Source organism: Scyliorhinus torazame, chromosome 9, assembly GCF_047496885.1.
Source record: "Scyliorhinus torazame isolate Kashiwa2021f chromosome 9, sScyTor2.1, whole genome shotgun sequence".
NCBI lineage: Eukaryota > Metazoa > Chordata > Chondrichthyes > Carcharhiniformes > Scyliorhinidae > Scyliorhinus > Scyliorhinus torazame.
The window spans coordinates 140,196,259-140,202,195 of NC_092715.1; the positions used below are offsets into that span (position 1 = coordinate 140,196,259).

Here is a 5,937-nt window from a genome sequence, read left to right on the forward strand (position 1 = left end):
TGATATTAAACATACTTTCAAAACGTATTTGACAAGATACTGTCCAGCCGCATTACATTTGCAAGCAGCACAAACACGAAATAGGGTAAAGAACAGAAAAAAAGTATTGATTAATGGATCATTTTTGAACTGGAGGGATGTAAATAGTGGTAGCTCCAGTCATTCTTAGAACCATTGCTCTTATCAATAAGCACAAAGACATGTGCTTAACTCTGAAGATTATCATAGAATTTACAGTGCAGAAGGAGGCCATTCAGCCCATCGAGTCTGCACCAGCTCTTGGAAAGAGCACCCTATCCAAAGTCAACATCTCCACCCTATCCCCATAACCCAGCAACTCCACCCAACACTAAGGGCAATTCTGGACACTAAGGGCAATTTATCATGGCCAATCCACCTAACCTGCAGATGTTTGGACTGTGGGAGGAAACCGGAGCACCCGGAGGAAACCCACGCACACACGGGGAGGATGTGCAGACTCCGCACAGACAGTGACCCAAGCCGGAATCAAACCTGGGACCCTGGAGCTGTGAAGCAATTGTGCTATCCACAATGCTACCGTGCTGCCCTAGATGATTTGAGGAGACACAAATGGGTTAGTAGATTAAGTGAAATGGTGACTGTTCTAATTTAGCGTGGAGAAATATGAGGTAATATGTTTTGGAACGAAGAATATGAGAGAAATTATACACTAAATGACCAAATTTTAAGAGGAGAAGAGTATGACAGAGCATCAATTAATGGCCACTTCTCCTGCCCCCTGTATTTTCCTTGCAGTGGGTTTGGAACCACGGCATGCGGGAGGTCAGCAGCTTTAGCTGCGAAAGGCTGGTGTCGGGAAAGGGGAATAGTACTGTTCTTCATTTAGGTCCCCTGAGCCCAACGGAGGTATCACTCTGACGCCCGCCCACCAAGGCCATCACTATTGGCCTCCTAAACCCCACCCCCCGTCATCTTCAATCTCACCTCCCCCTCGTTGGGGCCTGGTTGGCAGACCTTCAACCTCCGACATATCTGGGCTTCTTGACGTGGTGAAACTGCACGCAGTCCCAACAGTGGCCACTGCTCCTGATGGTGCTGCTGGGACTACAGAAACACCAGCCGTCAAATCAGCCAGCAGCTTTCTAAGGTGGGGCTTCGTACTGAGAGAGGGGAAGAAGTCTAACCTTAAAGTAAATAACACTGCTTCTGGCGTAAAATTGCTGTGGGACAGCCATCAGGATTATGGGCAGGTTCCCCCTGACTTTTTAACTGGGTTGGAATGGTGTGGGGACCATATAACTCATAAAATGAAGCCCATATAATGCAGCTTGTACTTAGCTCAAGCCTATTGATAAATAGACTGTACATACGAATGAACATTGGAACGCTCAGTGTATAGAATGAGTAAGGTCCCCTAAAACTCAGCAATAAAATTGCCAGAGGAGAGTTTTAAGATTCCCTCAAGAATTGAATAAACCTTTCATTGTACTGTTCTGCATTGTGTATTCTTTTTATACATAGAACCCCATAGTGCAGAAGGAGGCCATTCGCCCATCGGGGTTGCATCAACCCTCTGAAAGAGATCCTACCTAGGCCCACCCCCATCCTATCCACATATTCCCACCGAACCGGCATATCTTTGAACACTAAGGGGTAATTTATCAGAGGATTTACAGTGCAGAAGGAGGCCATTCAGCCCATTAAGTCTGCACGGGCCCTTGGAATGAACCCCCTACCCAAGCCCACACCTCCACCTCCACCCTATCCCCACACCTCCACCCTATCCCCGTAAACCCAACTAACCTTTTTTGGACACTAAGGGCAATTTAGCATGTCCAATCCACCTAACCTGAACATCTTTGGACTTGTGGGAGAAAACCAGAGCAGCCGGAGGAAACTCACGCAGACACGGGGAGAACGCGCAGACCCCGCACAGACAGTGACCCAAACCGGAAATCGAACATGGGACCCTGGAGCTGTGAAGCAACTGTGCTAACCACTGTACTACCGTGCTGCCCCACGGTATTTAGCATGACTAATCCATCTAACCTGTTTATCTTTGGACTGTGGGAAGAAACTGGAGCACCCGGAGAAAATCCACGCAGTCACCCAAGGCAGAAATTGAACCCGGGTCCCTGGCGCTGTAAGGCAGCAGTGCCAACCACTGTGCCACCATGCCGCCCGTAAGTGAGGGATTTTGTTTGATATGAAATAAATAATTGAAACTCAAATGTAATTTAGGTTTATGATTCAGTTTATTAGAGATTATAATAAAGAAAGGTGTGCCTAACAAGTTGCTTTAGCCAGCCCAAATTATTCTGAAAATCTTAGCAGCGACATCCAAGTTGTCATATTTCAGCTTCACATGCTACATATTTCAGTAAGAAATCAAGAAGTCAGTTCCCTCTACCCTTTAAAAGTAAAGAGCTAAAACATGTGGTCAATTTTATAGGAGACTAAATGAGTTCTAAACTAAGTGTGATGGAACACCTGGATATCCCAAACCTGTGACAGGATCCAGAAAAGCAAAAGACATCCTCGCCATAGTATTTTCTGATAATCATTTAATAAAACAGGATTTATTAAAAGCAATTCTGTGCAAATTCATAGCACATTGAATTTGTTGCAGAATAAAATACCCAGAAATATACATCTGCAATAGACAATATGAATTATGAGAAACACACCCACATGTCAGGCTGACATTGTAAGTGACAACATTATGATTGAGTTTTGGATTGCCTCACATTAAGAAAGGGTGACCATCTGAAAATTAAAAAAAACAAGTTCTCACATTTTTATTAATTTTAGCCCAGGAACTCATCTTTATACTTTATAAGTGTAATGTTATTCTTGCGAAAATGTGATTTTTCTACCCGTTGCCATTTCTTTACAGAAGAGTTATAAATTGCATTAGATTCATCTTATGGAAGGACTAATATAATCGCCACTGAACAGGCCTTGTGCTGTTTTTCCACTGCCTTGTGGCCATACTAAGTAATCAATTACAAAGAGCACTGGAAATCTCAGAGATCCATTTATAATTGTATTACCTTCAAGAAGGCCTTGCAGTGGAATAAGGGTCACAGCAGAAACAGTGAGTAGAGAACTAAGCGGTTAAAACACAGAAATGGTTCTAGTATGCACTCAGAAAGACAAATAGTAACTACATTTATTTTCCACCAAATAAAAAAATAAAATTGCTAGTCGATCAGGGAGCCTCTTGTAATAGTCCCTGAAATTCTGATAGAATCAACTGGGAATCATGTGCTCAACATAGAAACAGCAGAAATCTCCAGTGGGTTAGTGAGCATCTTTGGAGAGAGCAAATAGGTTAACAATTTCGGTTTTACCAGGTGTAACTGGAAGAAATTGTAGATAAAAAGCATTTAGAAGAAACATAACAAAGGAAGGGGAGATAAAAACAATGTACAAACACATACACCTAAAAACACACACACACAAATACACACATACATACAAATACACACACATGCAAACACATACAAATACACACACACACTTTGAAACACACACCACACACATACAAACACACACAAGCAGCCAACCATACACGTAAACACACGCATAGAAACATGCTCACAAACAAACACACACTTAGAAACACTCACATGGGCAGCACGGTGGCGCAGTGGTCAGCACTACTACCTCACGGCGCCGAGGTCCGAGGTTCGATCCTGGCTCTAGGTCACTGTCCATGTGGAGTTACACATTCTACCCGTGTTTGTGTGGGTTTCGCCCCCCCACAAATCCAAAGATGTGCAGGATAGGTGGATTGGCCACGCTAAATTACCTCTTAATTGGGCACTCTAAATTTATTAAAAATAGATAAAGGTACACACACACAAACTCAGGAGCAAGATAGTGATCTACAAAGTGCTTAAATGGAAAATACAGATGTTTAATTTCCTGAAATTATATTAAAACGAGACATAAGCAGCACAGCAAATGAAATAAAAGACATTTAAAAGACACAGTGAATGTATGAATACGATGGTGGATGGGGAGGGGAGGTAAATCTAAAAGGAAACAGGAAAAGCTGGTAATTTGGAACGGAATCTGGCAGTCTGCAGATGAAGAAATAGGTAGGGCTGCAAATTGACTGATAGAAAGATAAAGTACTGCTCTTCAAGCTCACATTGAACATTATTGGAACATGGTACAAGACGGAAAGGTCAGAGTGGGATTGAATTGCAGGACTGAGCTTTGGGGTTTGTGCTTGCAGACACAGTGGTCAGCAAAGTGTCAAAATAGGACTGCCCATTGTGGAGGAAACTGCACCATGGCAACTGATACAAAATAAACAAATTAGGACCTATGGGTGATGTCAGCAAGCAAGTTACCTGACCAATTTAAACAGAAAACATTGAAAATGCTCAGCAGAACTTCCGGTGATGGGATGTGCTGAGTCGTCCCACATCAGGTGGAAAGGTCACATCATCAGGTGAAAAATAGGTACTTTTGATCGAATTTAGCCCACAAAATCAGACTAAAACATCCCCTCACTCTCAACAACAAGATACATAGTTAAAATACCAGGAAACAGTAGCTCAGGAGGCCGCAGGAACACTAAGAAACGTGGAAGGGACAAAAGCGGCAAGGAAGTGGGCCAGCAGATCCACAAGGCGAGAGGTCCTCGGCCACCCCCAAGAGAGGGAGACCGGTGACCCGAAAAGTGAGGCAACCCCCAACCCCCTCAACCAGGTGATGGATGGAAGACATTCCTCACCAGGGAACTGAAGAAGAGAGGAGAGACGACAGTAAGGCCGAAATAAAGGCGGCAGTCAAGGTTGGGGTGGCGGAGGCACTGGTCACCATGCAGGTGGCTCTCAACTGTATGGGAAAGAGATTGGAGGCCGAGGGGAGCACGATAAAGGAGCTGGAAAAATAATCGACGGACCAGAGTGACCGAATTGTCGCCCTGGAGGCCACAATTAAGAGGTTGGTGGCGACCCGGGGGAGCCTGAAAGGGAAGGTCGAGGACCAAGAAAATCAGTTGTGGCAGCAGAACATCCGAATAATGGGCCAGAGGGAATCGGGGGCAGGGACCCGACAGACTATGTGACCCAAATGCTGGGCAACCTAGTGGGGAGAATCAGCTTCCCCAAGCCGCCGGAGATCGACAGGGCTCTCAGGACGCTCCGACCAAAACCCCAGGCGGGGGAGCAGCTGAGAGCAGTAATAGCCAAGCTGCACAGGTAGCAGGACCAGGAAAGGATCTTTCGCTGGGCGAGACGAAGGCTTGCAACTGGGAGGGACATAAAATCAGAGTCTACCAGGACATTGGGGCGGACCTGGCAAAGCGCAGGGCGGAATTTAATCTGGCAAAGACGGCCCTATAACAAAACAAAATTACATTTGGGATGCTATACCCAACCAGGCTCTGGGTAGCATATCAGGGCAAGGAATGTTTCTTTTTAAAAAAAACTTTTTTATTACTTTTTCTGAGCTACAAAGCCAGGGCTCAGAGTGTGGGTCAGGGGCGAACCTCTAATCTAGCTCCTCGCCTGCTCCAAAAACCAATTCAAATTGAATCCAATTCATGGCCCCCACAAGAGAGACATACCAGATCTGAGCCAAAAGGCTCAATCTGCACTACACTTGATCTTAGCCAAAAGGCCGAGAAGCGATAGGAACATTACTTTACTGCCTCTGAATTGGCGGACGAGTTTGTCCGTAAGAACGGTTTGGACAGAGAGCAAAGGGGACAGTGTTGCGGAACGCACAGAGGAGGCGGAAGAAATCAATGGGACTACATTGTCTCGCTATGAACACGGGAACCGGCTTGCAGAAAGGAGGGTGCAAATGTGGCAGAGCGCAGGAGAGGGTGAGGAGGAGATGGTGGGAATGGCAGCGGAGCGGGCATAGGAGGGGGTCGGACCTACCCTGGGAGGGGGGGCACGACACTAACGGGAATGCTAGCGCCAGGAGGTA

At 45.5% G+C, this 5,937-nt stretch overlaps 1 non-coding gene across 1 annotated transcript; it reads right to left on the bottom strand.

Moving 5' to 3' along the window:
• Positions 1–5,439: 5,439 nt before the first annotated feature.
• Positions 5,440–5,634, bottom strand: LOC140430161 (U2 spliceosomal RNA). The gene has a single exon (XR_011949341.1). It is a non-coding gene; the product is annotated as a U2 spliceosomal RNA (small nuclear RNA).
• Positions 5,635–5,937: the final 303 nt, after the last annotated feature.